Below are 21025 nucleotides of genomic sequence, written 5' to 3'. Positions count from 1 at the left end.
GAATATTACTTAAAATATATAGTAAAAATTACTTTTTATTTAAATTTAGACCACTCTTACAACAAACATATTATGATACTATACTTTTAGTCAAGAAGATCTGGCTTTAATTTTTTCCTATTGAAGGTTATAAAGCTGGTCCAAAGTTACTGGGGATTTTGTAAGGAACAGTTAAATTGTTCTTTAAAATTTATATTTAAGTTCATGAATCCCATTTGAAACACATGATGCAAAAAACAAAAATCGATAAAGCATGATCTCTAGTCTAAAAGGTTTATAGTCTAGTAATCAAAATATATAATTAAAGGAACTACAAATATATATATATATATATACACACATATATCTGTGTGTATATATATAATGATTATATATTAAAATATAGTATATATAATCATATAGTAAATAATATATATCTTAACAAATAATGTAATATTTAATATAATAAACATAATTAAAATATACACAATAATATATATGTGTGTGTATATATACATAAAAGAACCAGAGAGTGGCATAAACAAAACACAATGAAGTTTGTGCAGAGAGAATGACATCTGGTTGAAAGAAATTAAAGCAGGTCTCACAAAGGCTGTGAAATCTGACAGTGATTTTTAAGACCTTTCAGAATGGATAAGTTATCCACAATAGAGATGAGTCCATATTTAAGGTGTGCAAAAAAGGAAATAAATAAGGCACATATTAAACAGCTAAAATTTGCAAATATAGGAAATGAAAATACATAATAGTCAAGGATGAATATGACAAGACCGTGTAGTGTGGTCTGGATAAGCCTGGACACAGAGCTTGGTACCAAGGCATGGGAGACATTTGAAAGCCAGGATGAGAGGTCTGGTTGTATCCAACTGGCTGAAGCACTGGAGCTTGTTGACTAAGTAAATGACAAAATGAGAGCTAAGATTTGAGAAGTTTCCATTTAATAATTTGGACTGAAGAGATACAGGAAACAGGATGGCTCCTCAGAGGACCTTTGTACAGTAGCCCAGAGGAAGAAAAAGGAGCTAAACTGAAGTGTTGGGAGAGGAAGGGGTAGAGGGAAAGGAGCAAACAGGAGATGTTTCACGGGTAGCTGGTGACTAAAGGAGGTATGGAGCCAACGGTGAGAAGTAACAGATTCTGGGAGCCTAAATGATTGTGTAACAAGTACAAATGCTATAAAGTCAGCACAACAAATGGCTCCTGAGCATTTGCTTCTTGGAGCATTTGCTTCTTAACTGTGCTGAGTTCTGGGCCCATGAGATAGGTAAGACAATACAGACAGCGCACTCGAGGGGTCAGTAAGCTCATGAAGGATGAAAGCAAGTAAAGAGCTATTCCTGCAGTTCAAACTTAAAAACAATCCTTGGTGGTTCTTGTGGACATGTGATGAGGAGTAGAGCCAGAGATACTGAGGTGGAGAAACAATGAACATTCAGGAAGCGGAGCACAACAAAAAAGAGGTTAGCTCAGCAAGGAGGAATGACGAAACCGGACAGATATGAACAGTACAGGAAGAGAAGGCAAGGGAGAGGTTTGCACTTGGATAATATGGCAGATGGACTAAGTGACACAGGATGTGGACAGAACTAGGCTGGAGCCAAAAACTGCCATATAGGAGAATAATGCCAAGAAGGCAGGACATTGTTACTGAATGAGTATACAATAGAAACCAGCCTAATACCAGTTTCACTTGAAATGATACTTTATTTTTTTTTTAAAGATTTTATTTATTTATTTGACAGAGAGATCACAAGTAGGCAGAGAGGCAGGCAGAGAGAGAGAGGAGAGGAAGCAGGCTCCCTGCCAAACAGAGAGCCCGATGCGGGGCTCGATCCCAGGACCCTGGGATCATGACCCGAGCCGAAGGCAGAGGATTCAACCCACTGAGCCACCCAGGCGCCCCTGAAATGATACTTTAAACACAGTCTTTACCTGTCTGTTCTCCTGCCTGCTGGTGAAGCTTCCAATACTACTAGGGTGGTGGGTGAGATGAAAGGAGGAAGAGTATGAACAATGGAAGTCTCCAGTGTCTCCCCGTAATATGCACAGATCTAATTAGCTTCTTAATATTGACGGCTGATGTAAAAACATGCTTATATATGTCTAGCTTGTTGCCATTTGAAATAATTATTTTGGTGGCTTTTAAAATTATTCACCCCAAGAACAAAGCAAGTCATGATAACCTTGAATTTGGTATCCACACCAGGAAACCCAATGCAATCATTAACAAGAATGGATGAGAGGTAAAGCACTTGACTTGGACTGATTTCCACGAAGAAATGGTGAGTGGAAAAACAAGATCAAGAAATATGATGAGCGTGATGCTGTTTTTTGTGTACAGAAAACCACTGAAAATCTCCCTATGCAGGTATATTTGTATATATGAAAATTATGATTGTATGAGCTTGCAGCAAATAGGCTCTACACATCCTAGGTGCTCACAAAGATTGAGCAGAGGGTTATGTAGGTGAAAGGAAGACTGGGCCGTCCTGGAGCCAACATAAAGGGAACAAGAGAGACAAAGGACCGCACTTGAAAAAGCACATGTGCAAAAATTACACTTATGGATACACGTAATGTTTTACATTAAGTAAATGTAATGCACATGGGATATATTTATAAAGAAATTACATTTCATATTTGGGTAAAAGCAGAAGCAAATTTAGCAAGAGTATGTACTGAATTTCAAACAAAATGAAGGGGAAGGAAAAATCTGGACTCAACTTTCAATGTATTACCCCACCAGAGACTATTTCTGTTTCTTCTGGTGTTCAAAAGTCAAGTCCTGGGAAACTGAGCTCCCTGAACATGTCAGTTTTGTTTCATGTATGAGCTATTCCTGTGACATCTCTTTTATATCTCAGTTCTGATAGAAGAAAACTGTTTTTGGTTTGTTATATTTTTTTCAACTATCACAGGAGTCTTTCAGAAGAGCTATTTTCTCTATCTGACTAGTTATTATTTGTTCTCTGCCAGAAAAACTTTAGTTGTGGTAAACTTCCCTACTTAACTTCAGATTTTTAAAGATTTCCTCCAAAATGGATGCTATACTGATTTGTATTCTTAGCTATGCTTCTAAGATAGTATAGAGCCTTCATTAATTTGTTTTTTTCCAGCACTTATCAGCAAAATAGAAGTATCAGCCTGCATTAAAGAATTCCCCCTTGGTCCCTACTGACATTGCCAAACTGAGGCTAATCAGTAAGACAGATGAGCGAAGCAGAGGTAGGACACCAGAAAAGACCTGCAACTTACAGAAAATACACGAATGCTATGCTAGAGTTCTGGGGGTCCTCTGTATTATGCCTTTGCAAAGGTGCTAGAATATACTTTCCTTCATCATTGCATATCCAAATCCTTCTCATTCTCCAGGTTTACCTCACTGGCTTCACTTATGTCAAGCTCATCCTGTTTCCTTTCGAACTAGAAGTTATATTTCATTCCTCTGACCCTTTTCTATGGGCAAGAGAAATCAATCTGCACCTTTTTCTGGCATGTGTAACCCTCTGCCTTATATAACAATTAAGTAGCTTGCTGTGTTCACTTTCAGTTAACCACTGTAAGAGTGGGAGTCCCTTCCCAGCAATTGTGTTATGCCACCAGCACACCACTGGCAGTAGGGACATGATCAATATTTGCTGACTGAATCATCTCTCAGCTGAGGAGAGACCCAGGGCCACCATGTTCAAGAAAATCATTAGGATTCCACAGCTGGATGTACACTCCTAACAATATTCCCAATCCAGAGAGATTTTGATCACAACTTTCCTCTTGATCTTGGATCAGTTCTATCCATGCAGAGGCATGATGAGAAAAAGCCCATTCCTTCTCATGCTGCAGAAGAAGATTCTGTTCATGCTGTGTGTTTCCCAACCTGGCAGCAAATCAGTGTTGTGTTTTTACAATCTGTTGGTATTCTAAAAATGAGAACAATGACCTTTGTGTTAATTAGTTGATACAAGAGCCTGCTGAGACTAGAAGAATAAGACTTAATGGGACTTGAGATTATATATTCCAATCATAATTGTGGAGGTAATAACTAATGTTAATGATGAAATCAAATAAACATGCATCCATACTAATGTGCTTTTTAATCCCCTTCCTCTGACTGAGATGTTCTTAGGACTACCTACCAGTATAATACACATACTTAAGACTGCCCATAAAGTCTAGAAATTTAAGGAAAATATGTCATTGTACTTATTTACTTATTTATTTATTTATTTGAGAGAGAGACTGGGGTGGGAGGGGCAGAGGAGAGGGAGAATCCCAAGCAGGCTCCATGCTCAGTGTGAAGCCCAGTATAGAGTTCAATCTCAGGACCCTGAGATCAAGACCTGAGCCAAAATCAAGAGTTGGATGCTTAATGGACTGAGCTACCCTTCGTTGTACTTTTTTAGATAAGGAAATAGACCATCGCTTTAAATTCAGAACTGCATCACCTGAAAAGGTATTTAAAATTTGAAGGAAAACATAGTGAGTATATTATTTGAAAATATAACTAATATATTTTAAAAATAAGCATAGTCTATGCTTCCCAACTTTTTGGAGACCCTTTTTATCTGGTGGTAATAAGTGTTTCTGCAGAAGAAGGAAGTAGTGAAAAGATAGAGAAACATAAGGAAAGGTTCTATTTTAGATAGGGTGTCTGGGAAGAGAAAGTAAATGTAGAAAGTTTATGGTATTTATAATGCCTCTAGATTGTGCCTGCTCCAATACCACACACACCTCTATCAGAGATATCTAGTATCTCTAGCACTGCTTTTCCTGAGCAAGATGGCTCCTTCTATCAGGGTTCTTGACCTAGGGTCCACTCAATTGATCTTCAACCCATCCAGAAAACTCTAGGAATTGTATGTGAGATTCTTCTATGACTGTATATGGGCATTTTTCTCAGAAATGTAAAAAAGCTTAGGAAGCAAAAAACTAGATGATGAATAGTTATTTGGTATCCTGTTGTACAAATAAGGGACAATGAGCAGGCAGCACACAAACAAAGTCTTCTAGAACAATATCCCTGGGGACAATCATACAGACAAGAAAATGTAGGTGTCTCCCACTGGCCCCTGCATTCTGGAGCAGCAGGCAGGTGTGTCCAGGCTCTCGAGGTGAGATGCAGTCCACGTGTTGCTGGCTTTTAGCTACATGATTAGGGAAGTACCAGTACTCGCCATTGTGATCAGGGGTTCAGGTTAAGCCTTATGGTCATAGCTTAGTGTGCTGGTAAGTCCTTAGACTCCAGCCCTCCTCTACTGTGGCATTCTTCATTTGTTGGGAGACAACTGATCCTTCTAATCTAATCTGGTAGCTGGGGTCCTTACTTCTTGTTGCAGCTGCAACAGAACCTCTGGCTTGAGCTACATCTACTGAACTGGGTTTGGAAAGAGTAAGGAAGGATGATGCAGAAAACTCTGGTTCCTTGTTCCTTGTTTATTTAATACCTGGGTGGGAATAAATGGGTTTTTGAGGGAAAGCAGAGAGTCCAAGAAATCACTTGAGTTACTTCATCCCAGGTCAACATCGATTGCCTTTCATTATTATTTTGATGCTGTTAAGACGTAAGCATTTGTCACTTAGAAGTCACAGGTTCTTTCCACTCCCACAGTCACAGGCCTGGATGTCATCACCAAGGAAGCTGTGGGTTATTTATTCATTTGTTTGGTTATGTTTGTTTATTTATATCCTAATTTATTTCTTGAAGAATTTATGATGCCCCAAGGGAGCTACTGTGATAAGAGCTCACTTGTTAGCATCTCTGTGTTCAGACAAAAAGAACGGGAAGAGGCTAAGGAACCAGGAGGCACTTCCAGGCAACTAGTGTGAAGAGCAAAAGCCCAAAAGACCTGCATGGCTCTGGTGGTACCCATGCAACTCTGCTCCCAGCCAGTTGCATTTCCCCTTCACTTCATTCTCTGCTAACAGGCTAGTTGCAGGCATCTTTTTAAAAAATATATATAACTGATTAAGTATCTGGAGGAGGGTTAAAGATTAAATTACTCTCATTTAGGCATTAATTAAGCATCTTCCAACTTGTAGCTGGATTTAGATGTGTGGTTGGTTAGACTGGGAGAAGAAAGATGAGATTTTCAGGTATAGGGACTATTGGTAGGACACACCTAGGGAGAATGGGAAGATTAGATCACCAAGTGAACACTGTCATCTGGACATCTGGAGAGAGCATGGGAGCTGGGAACTGAATGAATATAGAATGGTGAGAACTACAAAGATAAACCATAGTTATTTCATAATAGCATGTGGGGCTGGTACTGTTCCAAGGCATCTAAAGCAATCGTCCTTTTCTTTCTCCCTCTTCCTATCCTTTTCTTCCTCTTCTCCCACATCTTCCTCTCCCTCCTCCTCTTCTCCCTTCCCCCACCTTCCTAAACCATTTGACCTCTACTAGATCTCAGAAGAGAACTGTTAATACTATAATCCTTCTACATTATTGATTAAATGAAATCATTAATGTGTTGGCAATGAAAGGAGAAACCAGAGAGCACCAGCTCCTTCAAGTGGCAAATAAGGAACATAAAGTTCTAAGAAGGGAAGTCACCTTATTAATTCAAGGTCATTCTGGGACTAGAATCAAGGTTTCCAGACTCCTAATTAAGTATTTTTTCTGCTCCACAGTAGAGTTTCCTGGGTAAACAAAGAACTATGTACCACATACAGTACTATTTTACTCATGAAACAGACTATTTAACTGCCTGTTTTGTGCCAACTTTGTGCTTAAAGCTGGAAATTAAGATGGGCATGACTTTAATTTTAAAAGTATTTTCTAGTGCTTTGTTCATAACCCTTAAAATTATGGAATTGGCTGTACTTTTTCCATTTGTGGAAACAAAAGGAGGTCAAAGACATTTCACAGATGACCCAAAATACAATTTCAGTTTGGATGACCTGGATTTATTTTTCTATTTGAGTTTGCCTGTTCTTCGTTCTACTTAAATTTCAGAAAGAACCGATCTCAACTGTGAAAATGAAAATGCTAGAGGGAGAGATTGGAATAAAAAATGGAAAGTCTACTGTTAATTTCAGGAAATCATAAGGTTTGACTTAATTACCCCATCTTTCCTTCTTATATGAGCTCCACGGCCAAGACAGTGGCTGTACATGAAATGACTAAGGAAAGGCTCAGATACATAAATATGTAACAGGTGTTGCATAGACCACAATAGCCCTGGGTGTATAAAGCATAATAGCTAACATTAATAATAGTCAAAACACAGTATTTATTTGGCTTCATCCTCATTTGCATTACATCTCACCTGCAATTAAAATTTCTCCAAATATTTCCAGGAATGGGATGTTTGGTTGGCTGAACAGAGAGAGCTAAGGTTTTATAAATCCTTCTGGTTAATATGTATGCTGAACCCATGTGCTCCTGTCTGCTCAGCTCATTGCAGTAACACTGTTGATGGCAACGTTCACAGCTATGTGGACAGTGCCCTCCTGGCAGGGGGCAGCCAAGACTTCTGGGCTGTATTGAGAGGGCTACATATCTACAGTAACCTTGAGAGCCTTAGACTCTACATTACCATGGTCTATCAGATAGAAATTAGTGTCTCTGTTTTCAAATGAGGTTCAGAGTTTAAGTAACTTGGCCTGTCACACAGCTGGTACAAAGGAAGGGTTTGAAACCAGCCACTGTGACTCCAAAGCCGGCCCAACTTTACACTAAATGTTCTGCATTTACAAGGCAACTGGATACCAACTCCTGCTGGGAGCCAGTCTTCTAGCAAACTGGCTCTCTGGAGAGGGCTGCTGGTGCTAGGAAGTTAGAATAGCTCTGGATATGTGCAAGCCTGGCCATCTTAGAATACAATTTTTTGACTGAGTGAAGCACTAGTGAATAGAATTACCCTTTGCAAAAGAATAGCTAGGACAAAGAATACCTCCTTCATATGCAAGCTGGAAATAAGAAGAGATGAGTCAAGCCCCAGTTATACGGATTTGGCAAGATAATGATGCTTGGTTTCAGTAGAAACATCTTCATCCTAACTAGAAAGAAGGATCTGAAAGATCTCTAACCACACAAAAGACCCCAGTTTAATTTGGGCATAGATTACTGCTGTACCCCGACCCCAGAGGCCATGAGCTCAAGCAAATAGAAAAGTCCCATCAAACTTCCTGTGGAAAGTCCCAAATCTAGTTCCCCAGCCAGAAGATCTGGCAAGTAGGCACTATTCCTGGCTAAACTCTGGGAGATGGTATGCCCTTCTCCAGGTTCAGTAATTATACTCGAAGTGCTATGTCAGTAAGGGGTGCAGAAGCTAGAAGTATTACCTCATCTCTACCACACAGCTCAACATGCTGAACATGTAGGGATCCTAGACTCTGAGACATGAAGCTTTGAGCATTCATTTCGGAAGACAAGACTGATTCTTTAAGACACCCCAGACGCATGCATGGGATGTGATATACCACTGTCCACATCCAAATCAAGGAAGCAAATGTTTCAAATCTCTGACATTGTTCACAACCTGGCTGATAGATGGCATCTCATCTCTTTATTGTGAAGCAAGACAACCATAAAAATAAATTCTTGGGTTGTAAGTTTCATCTTACAGCCTACATTTCCAAGAATGACTTTAGATCCTCTTTAGAACATTAATGACACTTTCCACATACCAGCTGCTATTCCACTTTGCTTCGCCAGTATCTTATCATCATCACTCTTTGGTCCCCCACATGCTCCTTTCCTCATTCCTGCCCAACTGTCACTGGCCTAGGCTTTTGGCCAGCAGTGGCAAAGGCAGAGGTGGCATCTGCTGCATCCTGACAGCAGGTTTCTCTTTAAGTGTGGGTATTAAACCTCTACAGATAAAAAGAAGAGGGAGCTGAAGCAGAGGGAATAAAGGGATTGGAGTTACTGGCTCTCACTGAAAGCAAGAATGTTAGTGTTTTGCGATAGGAAGGCGAGGTGGGTGGAAAGGGGAAACCAGTGATTACCTGATGTTGATGAGAAGGCCAGCACTTCTGGCGGACTAGCAGCCTGGCAGTAGACAAAAGCATGCAAAGAATTCTAGCTCTCTCAGAAGGAACTGTTCCTGTAATAAACAAACTTCCATCGTTTTTTCAGTTCACTTCATTAATGAGTAGTAATCACATTCAAATTAATGTGAAATTCAAATTAAATTAACTTCACATTCAGTGAAAATATTATTTTGACAATGAACTACAAAGATTCAATAAAATCTGCCTCTCCAGTAAAGAAAATAGAAATAATCTTGGTCATTCATTATACAATTAGATTAAAATAAAACTTTGAGAGACACTGTACTATGTTACCATTTTCGTGTAGCTGAATGAATGATTTTGGGGTTTGGAGTCAGGCTGACCTGGGTTGAAATGGCTATGTGACCTTGGACAGGTAATTTAACTGCTATTGGCCTGAATTTCCTCATCTGTAAAATGGGACCATAGTCAATACTACATCATGGAATAGTTAAGAAAATGAAATTGAATGAGATTATTAATATATTTAGCCATATTCGTGGTACCTTGCAGGAACTCCATATATGCCTATTCCCCTCTCTGTCTTTTGAAGACTAAAAGTACCTACTGTTTCAGTGTACATAGCATGTTCCCTAAGTTTCCTACAGAGCTTAAGATGTGATCAAGAACTTTATTAAATTAAGAAACCTGGGAACACAGAGAAAAAAAGAGTGGAGGAAGCTGCAGTATCATGGAAGGAACCACAGATCAGGGTCCAAAGTGCTGCAGCACAGTCCTGGCTTTGCTCCTTATCAGCTACAGGATTACGGGCACAGTGCTTAATGCCTGGAAGCCTTCAGTTTCTTATCTAGATCAAGGAGATAACAACATCTCCTTTGCAGAAATCCTTCCTATGCATAGATGCTGGGCTTATGATCGGGTTTCCCACAAAGATGGACAAGACACATTTAATGCCCTCCACAGAACTTGGAACTGTTAAAACAGCTTTTGTTTTAACAAAAGCACTCACTGAATACAGGATCAGCTTTTGAATTCCTTCTCAGAAACAGTAGACTATAACAATGGTAGGCACAGACTTGCACCAAATAACTTTCAATCCAGGCTCTTCTACTTTCTAGCTGTGTGAACGAAGGCAAGTTATTTCACCTAACTTTGCAAATGAGGAAAATAATGGAACTGTTGTGAAGACTAAACAAGATGTGTAAAATGTGAAGAACACTACAGGAATTCAATGCAACGTTAGCACTTTGTAGTTGGCTGTAGGTAACCCCTGAACATGGGATCAAAGATGACAGGTTTGAGGGGGTCTCTTATGGATCCTAAGTGTCCCCTCACACCAATGATCCATGTGAGAATGCTTCCTAGTCTCTGTTCTGTGCAATGGAATTGTTTTGATATTGTTAGGTATGTCTACAATTTCAAAAGTCCAGACTCTAACATCTGAACTTTATTTCTTGAAAGAACATAATGGTAGAAGCTACTGTTCTCCCATTTTTTTCATAGAAATGCTATCTTGTGGGGCGCCTGGGTGGCTCAGTGGGTTGAAGCCTCTGCCTTCGGCTCAGGTCATGATCTCAGGGTCCTGGGATTGAGCCCCGCAACAGGCTCTCTGCTCAGCAGGGAGCCTGCTTCCCTCTCTCTCTCTCTGCCTGACTCTCTGCCTAGTTGTGATTTCTATCTCTGTCAAATAAATAAAATCTTAAAAAAAAAGAAATGCTTTCTTGCATACTTTCACTTGCCACTTTTTATTTTTAAGAATCTTCTATTTTCTGTAACATGGTTTCTATAAATTATCATGAAAAGCACAAACTTTACATGCTACAAGGAAATTATGAGATGACAATGAGCTTCAGAGAGAATCATCACACAGAAAATCAATTACGAAAAAAAATGCACAGGATCTCATTTGCAAGGTCCTTGAAAAGAAAACCTGTTCCAAAGTAACGGGAATTGTTTTCCCAAATGATAGTTTCAGCCCCTGCATCCTACTCTAACCTAAGCCCCAGCTGTGTTCATTTTACTTAATTTTCCCTCAAAGTGAAGATCAATAAGGATGAAATACTGTGCATATGTAGCACCTTGTTTCCAAAGAGTCCAACAGGTCTTTAAGCATATTATGTCATTAATCTTCCCAGCAGTCTGAGAGAAGGAAGTGACAAGTGTAATGTCCCCATTCTTACAAATGAGGAAACCAAGGAATGACAAAGGGAACTGAATGGCCAAGAACACAGTGGAATCTGTGACAAACCAGAAAAAAATTGGGTAATGAAAATTGTGGGTATTTCAAGGGCATAAGAATACTCATAAATTATAAATAATAAGATAAAACCCAGCTGCTGATTGCCGAGTATATTTAAATCAGGGTAGGGAACATGTGGGCTTTCAAATATGCACAATAGACCTCATGCTTCTCCAGGTGCCTGAGATGATGCAAACACATGCCCAATCGAGTTTTTTCCTCCCTTTGGCTTTACAATTACATGTCACTTCTCATACTGTAAGAAATTTTCCGACACCTAGTAATTGGCTACAGAATTCAATACTAAGTTCAGGGTTTTATATCTTTCATGTTTGTCTTCCCTCATACTCCAAGTCAAATCATCTACCTGTTTTCTTTCCAAAGTCTACCTATATAAGGGCTGATGAAATTCCTATCATTCTCCTTAAAAAAAAAAAAAAAAGTAAAATTATCTAGAAATGATCTAGAAGACCATATTTTCTGAATATAGGCATTGGTGAAACTGAATTGAATATAGTATAAAATCTTCTAAAGCAATTTTTTTTATCAAATGTGGGTAGTTTTTTTTCTTTTTTAAATCCACTTGGAGTCATATTTATGGCTGGGAATATTGTTACAGCTTGGCTGTTAGGAAAGCGGGAGTTAGAATTTTTGTAAGTCGTCAGCCAGGTAAGAATGTCACAGTATCTCTTAAACAAGTTAAGGTGAGAGTCCATGAGCAAGTTACCTTGAAATCAAAATCAAGTCACTGAGAGAAGAGTGGGGACTTAGGGATGGATACAACAGGAAGGTGCCTACTTAGCATTTTTCCCCTCTACTCATTCTTTCAGTTTCTTGTTTCCAGATTAATATTTATAAATTTCAATTAATAACTTGGTCCAAACCTCTCTTTTTGGCTTCATAGCACTAAGTGAATTAAAGGAAGAACATTAGTTAATGTACAAGAACTTTTCAAAGATATCTCCAGTCTACCACCACAGTATCATCTGGGGTGAAGGAGTAAACTCTTGCTAAACACTGACTGTTGTCCTATGTGTATGAGCAGTTATATCTCTACAGGTGTAGAGAGGTGGCCTGGTGTGTGTGTGTGTGTGTGTGTGTGTGTGTGTTATGTGTTCACAGAACAGAGTGAATAGAAGGACTCAGTGGCCTCTGCCTCAGTCAGATGGTTCTAGTAAAACTAGTTACAATAGCAGAAATAATAAAGGAGTGGAAAGAACAACTGTGAGCTAATGGTGGCCATTACTAGAGTCCATGGGCATGGACCATAGAGGCTAGCCAACTATTGGAGAGACAGTTTGACTATAAATTTCAAAAGGAGAAGTCTTGTGGTAGGTAGTTGTAGTTGTTTGTTCATGGTGCTAAAACAATGCTATCCAGGGAACAGCACTGGGGAGCAAAGAGTCCCTTTCCTGCTGCATTTGAATTTAGACAAATTAAAAGAAGAGAAAGCCCACTTTCTCTTCACTATTAATGGAGCTTCTGTGGCTTCCCTCTTTTTAAGAAAAGCCACTTCTGATGAAATGTTATTGTTCCACTCTCTACAAAGTGATGGGCATCTCCAATACCTCCAATACCTCCAATAACTCCAGCAGGTTTCAGGTGTCAGGACCTATAATTTCAAAAAGCCTCCACCAGTTACAGAATTTTCACTGTTTCCATGCATAAGATTTGTGAACCAACTTCGGCATCTGCATAAAACAGTAGGAATCACATTTCCTTAAAAAAGAGCTTTATTAGTAACACATTGCTCTGAGCTGAATTGCATTTCCTAAAAAAGATATGTCGAAATCCTAACCCTCAGAGCCCCAGAATATAACCTTATTTAAAAATAGGGTCACTGCAGAGATAACTAAGATAAAATGTAGTCATCAAGTCAAAATGCAGTCTAACCCAATATGACTGATGTCTTTATAAAAGAGACAAACATGCATAAGGAAAGACAATATGAAGAGAGGGAAGAAGAGACTATGTGACATATAGGAGGAGATAGGAATGATATCTATATTCTATAGATAAATCTATATCCCATCGATAAGCCAAAGATTGCCAGTGATCCTCCAGAAGGTGGGAGAGAAGCACAGAACAAACTTCCCTTTACAGTTCTCAGAGGGAATCAAGGCTACCCATTTTCAACCTCTAACATCCAGAACTGTGAGACAATAAATTTCTGTAATTTTAAGCCACCCAGTTCTTGTTACTTTATTATGCAGGCAAAGGAAACAAATGTACTCATTAATATATCCTTTTATTTTTTAAAGATTTTATTTTTAAGTAATCTCTACATGGGGCTTGAACTCACAACCCTAAGATCAAGAGTCATATACTCTAAGGACTGAGCCTGCCAGGTGCCCCAATATATCATTTTTATTACTAATTTCTAATATACAATAGAAAAGAACTAGACGTGGAGTATCCCCAATACTATCTTTATTCCAAACAGAAGCAATTGCTTTTGGTCTCTCAGAGAACATAGCTTTATGTTTGAGCAAATACCTTTAAGCTTCCATAGGCAATTTTCTTAATATGACTCATCACCAAGATTATCTAGAAGTTACAATTTCTCTCGAACGTCCATCTGAGCTTACACCATCATACATTAACTCCTTGAGTTCATAGCCTATATGGATGAATAATCCTGCTTGCAACAGATCCCAATGCAGCAAGCATATCAATAGCTAACTCAGATTATTGTGTTTGATATCTTTATTTTTAAATTTTCTGTGGAGATGAAGGACAAACCCAAGTAAATCTGCCTCATTTTTTAAAAATTTATTTATTTGACAGAGAGATATCACAAATAGGCAGAGAGGCAGGCAGAGAGAGAGAGGGGGAAGCAGGCTCCCCTCCGAGCAGAGAGCCCGATGCGGGGCTCGATCTCAGGACCCTGGGACTGTGGCCTAACCCACTGAGCCACTGAGCCACCCAGGTGCCCCAAATTTGCCTCATTTTAATCTGTGAGTCTTCCTTTTCAACTTTAGGTATTTCTAGTTAGACTCTGATGGAAAGTCGCTAATTATGACTTCTATCAAAACTGGAAGCAGTTTTGCCAACTAGTAACAAAAAGGCATTCCTACTGAAAGAAATGTTTTTGTTTGTTGCTCAAACATGTAGTGTATGCTCGGCAAAATGTGCAGTTTCCACTCTTAAAGAGTTTACTCTTTATTTTCCCTTGAGAGTAATAAGAGTATTACCAAAAGTATTGTCTGAAAGTTCCAGATCAGAAGATGAGAAAGCAAATTCTTCTTTCTGAATGGCTTAATTTTGATTATAAGTCTTACTATTGTTTCTCTTCTTCAGGACTAAGAAGAGGAAGAAATTTATTTCAGTCTTAATTCCATCACAAGAGCATCTTTGTTGAACCAACCAGAGCCAGTTACTGTTGTGTGGGTAGTGTGTGTGGCAGTTGAATGAAACTGAAGACATTTGACACATTGTGAAGAAGTTTATTCAGTCTCTTGCCAACCACTAAGAGTACCTAATTGCCAGGGAGAGTTTTTCCACAAATTTGAGATCTCAGAGCACTCTCTTTGCAAGAAATCTTGGCTTCAGTGAAAGTGCATCTGAGCCCATATTTTCTTTTCATTTTCTGTGGATGTTGTCTCTGTGTCTCTACCTTTCATGCATATTCGATCACTCCTTCCATCTGTTAAAAAAGAGTTTCTTTTTTTTTTTTTTTAGAAATAGAATTTCTATTTCTTTTTGGCAAACACTGCCAAATAACTTTTTTAGTATAGTTGACACACAAGTTTACCTTACTTTCAGGTGTACACCCTAGTGATTTGACAAGCTTATCATTTTGCCTATGTTCACTACAAGTATAGCTACCAACTGTCCTGTTACATCATTATTATAATACCACTGACTGCATTTCTTATGCTCTGCTATTATTTTATTTTATTTTATTTTAATCCCAGTATAGTTAACATATGGTGCTTTATTAGTTTCAGCTGTAAAATATAGTGATTCAACAATTCTATACATTACTCAGTGCTCATCACAATAGTATACTCTTAATCCCCCTCACATTTTTCACTCATCTCACCACCCACCTCCCATCTGGTAATTGTCAATTTGCTCTCTATAGTTAAGAGTCTGTTTTTTGTTTTCTTTGGCTTTGTTTTGTTTTTCTGGTTTGTCTCTTTTTCCCTTTGTTCCTTTGTGGGTTTTTTTCTTAAATTCCACATATGAGTGAAGTCATAGAATATTTGTCTTTCTCTGACTTACTTCACTCAGCATTATGCCCTCTAGGTCCATCCATGTTGTTGCAAATGGCAAGATGTCATTCTTTTAATGGCTGAATATCTTATATATATATATACACATATATGTGTGTGTGTGTGTGTGTGTGTATCTTCCTTATTCATTCATCTATTGATGGACACTTGGGCTGCTTCCATATCTTGGCTATAAACATAGAGGGGTATATATCTTTCCAATTACTGTTTTCATATTCTTTGGATAAATACCCAGTAGTATAATTATGAGATCATATGGTAAGTCTATTTTTAATGTGTTGAGAAACCTGCCTACTGTCTTCCACAGTGGCTGCACCAGTCTGCATTACTACCAAAAGGGAGCAAGATTTCCACTTTTTCCACTTCCTCACCAACACTTGTTTCTTTTGTTTTTCATTTTAGCCATTCTGACAGGTATGAGGGGATATCTCACTGTGGTTCTGATTTGCATTTCCCTGATGGTAAGTGATGTTGAATATCTTTTCATGTGTCCGTTGCCCATCTGAATGTCTCCTTTGGAGAAATCTGTTCATGTCTTCTGCCCATTTTTTAAGTGGATCATTTATTTTTTGGTGTTCAGTTGTATTTTGGATACTAACACTTTATTAGACTTGCCATTTGCAAATATCTTCTCCTATTCAATAAGTTGTCTTTTAGTTTTGTTGATTGTTTTCCTTTTCTGTGCAGAAGGTTTTTATTTTGATGTACTCCCAATAGTTAATTTTTGCTTTTGTTTCCCTTGCCTTAGGAGAAAAATCTAGAAAGACTTTTTTACAGCTGATGTCAAATTACTGCCTATGTTCTCTTCTAGGATTTTTATGGTTTCAGGTCTCCCATTTAGGTGTTTCCTCCATTTTGAATTTGTTTTTATGTGTGGTGTTATAAAGTAGTCCAGCTTCATTCTTTTGTATGTAGCTGTTCAGTTTTCCCAACACCTTTTATTGAAAAGAGTACCTTCCCCATTGTATATTCTTGCCTCCTTTGTCATAGATTAATTTTCCATATAAATTTGAGTTTATTTCTGGACTCTCTCTCTTATTCCATTGATTTGTCTTTTTTTGTGCAAGTACCATACTGTTTGATTACCACAGCCTTGTATTAAACCTTGAAATCTGGAATTATGATACCTCTAGCTTTGTTATTGTTATTTGTTATTGTTCAGAATTACTTTACTTTATAAAAATTAATACCCTGAGGTGGTCTGTAGTTATGAAGTACATTTTCAAGTGCCTACATTCTCATGAGAAAGAACATTTCATAAATACCAGTAGCCAACTGTGGTGAATAATAGAGAAATAATTAAAAGACACCTGAAAAATATTGCTAAAAGCTTTTAATCCCTGGTCAGCTTAGAGATTTGAAAAGACATAGATGACAAATGTATCTTAAGAATCAAATGGTCTTGTTTTCCAATCCTGGCTCCATCATTTATAAACTATATGAGCTCAGGAAAAGTGTCCCTATCTTCTGTTCGCACCTCAGTTTTGTCACCTATAATAAGTGGAAAATATTGTGCTCACTTCAGAAGCAGATGTACTAAAATTGGAACAACCCAGAGAAGATTAGCAAGGTCCCTGCACAAGGATGACATATAAATTCATGAAGCATTCTACATTTTTTAAAAAGTGGAAAATATCACTATCTACTTCATAAGGTATGATGTTTAAATGAGATAACATTGCTTTTAACAATACTTAATTAAGAATTTGGCTCACAGTAACCATTACATAAATGTTAGCTTTCATATACTAGCAAAACATTAGTAAATATATATGATATATATTATTGTGCACATGATAATATATATAATGTGCACATAGTACATATGATTTAAATATATATGTATACATAATTCTATAATTGAATAGGTACCATTCAGTGAATTAACAAAAGGCAGATTGCCTAGACAAGATGATTCTTTAATGCAGGCAAATAAATCCCTGTTGAGAAGAGTCAATCCATCAGGAATATAGTTAGTAATAGTATGACTTTGTAAGGTAACACGTGGTAACTACACTTTTTGTGGAGCATTTTGTAATGTACATAAATGTTGAATCACTATGTGATTCACCTAAAACAAATATATACCTGAAACTAATATAATACATGAATTGCCCTTCAATTAAAAAAAAATCAATCTGGGGTGCCTGAGTGGTTCAATCATTTAAGTGTCCAACTCTTTATTTTGGTTCAGGTTATGATCTCAGGGTTGTGAGATCAAGCCCCACATCAGGTTCTGTGCTGGGCATGGAGAACACTTAAGATTCCCTCTTTCCCGCTCCCTTTGTCTCCCCTCCCTCTCTAGGAAAAAGAAAGAAAAGAAAAAAAATCTATCCTATGGGGCGCCTGGGTGGCTCAGTGGGTTAAAGCCTTTGCCTTCGGCTCAGGTCATGATCTCAGGGTCCTGGGATCGGACTCTCTGCTCAGCGGGGAGCCTGCTTCCTCCTCTCTCTGCCTGCCTCTCTGCCTACTTGTGATCTGTCTCTGTCAAAGAAATAAATAAAATTTTTAAAAAAATTAAAAAAAAATCTATCCTATTATTTTTTGTCAAAGGAATAGATAAAATCCTGGGCTTCTTTGAGTCAGACAGAACTAAGTTAGAACCCTGACTCAACCACTTAATATATATATATGACTTTGGGTATAATGCTTATTCTCCCTGTGTCCATAGGGAAAATGAGGAAAATAAAAAAGTATTTATCTCATAACATACACATTTTTAAAGAGATAATATACACAGTGCTTAACCCAGAGCTTGGCATTTATCTAAAACTCAATGTTAAGTACTATTATTAACTGTTACTAGTTTAAAAATTTCTGTGTGTACCGATTTATTAGGTTGGTGACATAGGTGTTTCTTTAGCTGCAGCTCTCTTAGCTGAGGAGATCCATAATCCATATCCTAAGTGGGATTGATAGGCTCTAGTCAACTAAAACACATTAGCAATGTCTAGGGACCAATGGGAAGAAAGTAGGTTATTTTCAAAATGTTCAGGTGAAATGTTTTGTAAGTGAGACAAAGGATATAGGTTGTTGTATATAACACATGTTGGCATTCTCTATTTCCCTTTGTAACAGAGTAACCAATAAGATGTGTCTCTTTCAAAAGCAGTAATTATTGAGCAGGTATTTTGTAAGTGTAGCTAACTGTAGTGCTAGACACTGGAGACAAAAAGATTAAGAAACATATCACCTGTTTGCGTATGGGGTTATAATCTAATAAGGATGGTAGACGATTAAAATAAGATCACCCAACTAAATATACAACTATAAATTATAAATTATATAATTATAAATTTATATAATTATATAAATAATTATATAAATTATATATAAATCAGATAAATTATATATTTATATAATTACAAATTTATATAATTATAATTTATAATTTATAATTTATAATTATAATTATAATTTTATTTAATTAAATATAATAATATATAATTATATATAATAAATATAATAAAATTTTATTAAATTATAATTTTATTTAATTAAATATATTATAATTATAATAACTAAAATTATAAATTATGTAGGAGCTATAAAGAAATAGTAAAATTTGTAACTGGGGAAGGCAGGAAGCATGACCAGTCTTTCCAGTTTGTTTGGGGCTATCCTTGTTTTAGCATTGGAAGTCTCACTTCCTAAAAAACAACTTGGTTCTGGGCAAACCAGGAGATTCACTCACCCCAGAAGTAGAATGGGGAGTCCTGATAGAGTAGAGTCAGAGAAAGCCTCTCTGAGAACTTGACTTTTATACTGGGGTATAAGTAAAGTACAGGAGTTGGTGATGTTAGAATCAATGCAAGAGCATTCCTGGTGATTGAGCAAATGTATTAGGCTTGAGATGGGGAAGAATGCAGTGAAAGAGGACTAGAAAGGAAAATGAGCCTTGAGATGAGTCCAGAAAAGCTGGTAGATCATGCTGAATCTTGTAATGATGCTGGAGGATGGAAGAGAAGTGGATTTTACCTAGATGGCAATAGAAAGAATCTGAAGAGCTTTGGGCAGAAGAGGAAGCAAGTTCAAAAATCCTATATAGGCTACTTCTTATTTTAAGATAATTACTCTGACTACTTACTATAGGGAGAAGAGGTAGAAAATGGATATGGTGAGTAGTAGGTGGATTCGAGGGAGATTTTGATATGCTAAGACTCTTGGTTTTTCATCTCATGAAGGCAGAGCACCATAATAGTGGTATTCAAAATGTGGTTACAGCACCCACAGCATCAGCTGGGAATTTGTCAGAAATGTAGTTTCTTGAGCCACTGTATGGACCTACTGAATCACGAACTCTGGGATAAGCAGCAGTCTGTGTTTCAACATGCTCTTCAGGTTATTCTGATGCACCGCTAAAGTTTGAGAACTACTGTTTTAAAAAAACAAAACTGCTTCCAAAGCAAGACCTAAAAAGACATGGAAATATAATAACAGTATTATTCCACTTCACAGTCAAGATTCTGGAAAATAAGAGTAGACATAGAGAACAGAGGCCTGCATGGTTTGTATTGACAAACATGGCTCATGGTTTTTAGATTCCATACTACATCACCAAAATATAATCATGGTAGGATAATTAGCAGCTAGATGGAAACAAATTTAAAAAAAAATTTTTTTTAATTTATTTGACAGACAGAGATCACAAGTAGGCAGAGAGGCTGGCAGAGAGAGAGGAAGGAAAGCAGGCTCCCTGCTGAGCAGAGAGCCTGATGTGGGGCTCAATCCCAGGACCCTGGGATCATGATCTGAGCCGAAAGCAGAGGCTTTAAACCACTGAGCCACCCAGGCGCCCAGATGGAAACAAATTTAAACTACAGTTTAAGATAAAAAACAAAAACAAACAAAAAAACTACAGCAAAGATAAAAATAACAAGTTTAAAATTTCTCAGTAATTACTACGTAAAAGAACGATTGTTACATGAAAAGAAAAACCATAAAACAGTTTCCAGAACTATGCAAACCCAAAATTCCTTATTGTCCTGCATTTTTGTGATTCCATGAACAGAAAGAGAATTCAAAAAAAATTTTTTCGAGTACAGCTGACACACAATGTTACATTACTTTCAGGTGTACAACATTGTGATTCAACATCTCTGTTATGCTATACTTGCCACAAGTGTAGCTACCATCTGCCACCATACAATGCTATTACAATATCACTGACTTTATTCCCTATGCAGAAAGAGAATTTTAACTAGTAGTTAACTCTTTAATATTTAGACCCAGAAGATTATATCTGAATATTCAAAATCCAGGGCTAAAATTTCTATCTCAACTTTAATTCAAAGAGGTACACATGAACAGAGAGATATTACTGAAACTTGATGAGATAAGACTCATGTGCAACCGTGAAAGAGGCATAGCTTATCAAAAAGAAACATGTAATAGAAAAGGGAGGGCGCCATGCACTGTGTGGAGATTCAAAGCCAAAAGTAGAAAAACTGTGTGTGTCAAAAAGTAAAACATATGTGAGAGTGACAGTGAAAGAATACTAGACTATTAGAAACTTCTAGACCAGAGAGAAAATATAGATCATAGATGATAGATGATAGACCAGATAGAAAATATAGATGATAGGCCAGAT

General features: G+C 37.5%; 1 long non-coding RNA gene and 1 other non-coding gene across 2 annotated transcripts in view; both read left to right on the top strand.

The window, feature by feature from the left end:
* Positions 1–15892, top strand: part of LOC125095288 (uncharacterized) — a 28736-nt gene extending 12844 nt beyond the window's left edge. The window contains exons 2-3 of the long non-coding RNA XR_007125838.1: positions 2207–2282; positions 15838–15892. This is a non-coding gene — a long non-coding RNA (uncharacterized LOC125095288). The remainder of the gene's footprint in view (positions 1–2206; positions 2283–15837) is intronic.
* Positions 15893–16947: 1055 nt separating this feature from the next.
* LOC125096569 (U6 spliceosomal RNA) lies at positions 16948–17054 on the top strand. The gene has a single exon (XR_007126251.1). It is a non-coding gene; the product is annotated as a U6 spliceosomal RNA (small nuclear RNA).
* Positions 17055–21025: the final 3971 nt, after the last annotated feature.

This window comes from Lutra lutra, chromosome 3 (assembly GCF_902655055.1).
Source record: "Lutra lutra chromosome 3, mLutLut1.2, whole genome shotgun sequence".
Classification (NCBI taxonomy): Eukaryota; Metazoa; Chordata; class Mammalia; order Carnivora; family Mustelidae; genus Lutra; species Lutra lutra.
The sequence above is the reverse complement of the archived record's forward strand: the minus strand, read 5'-3'. Positions and strand labels throughout refer to the sequence as shown.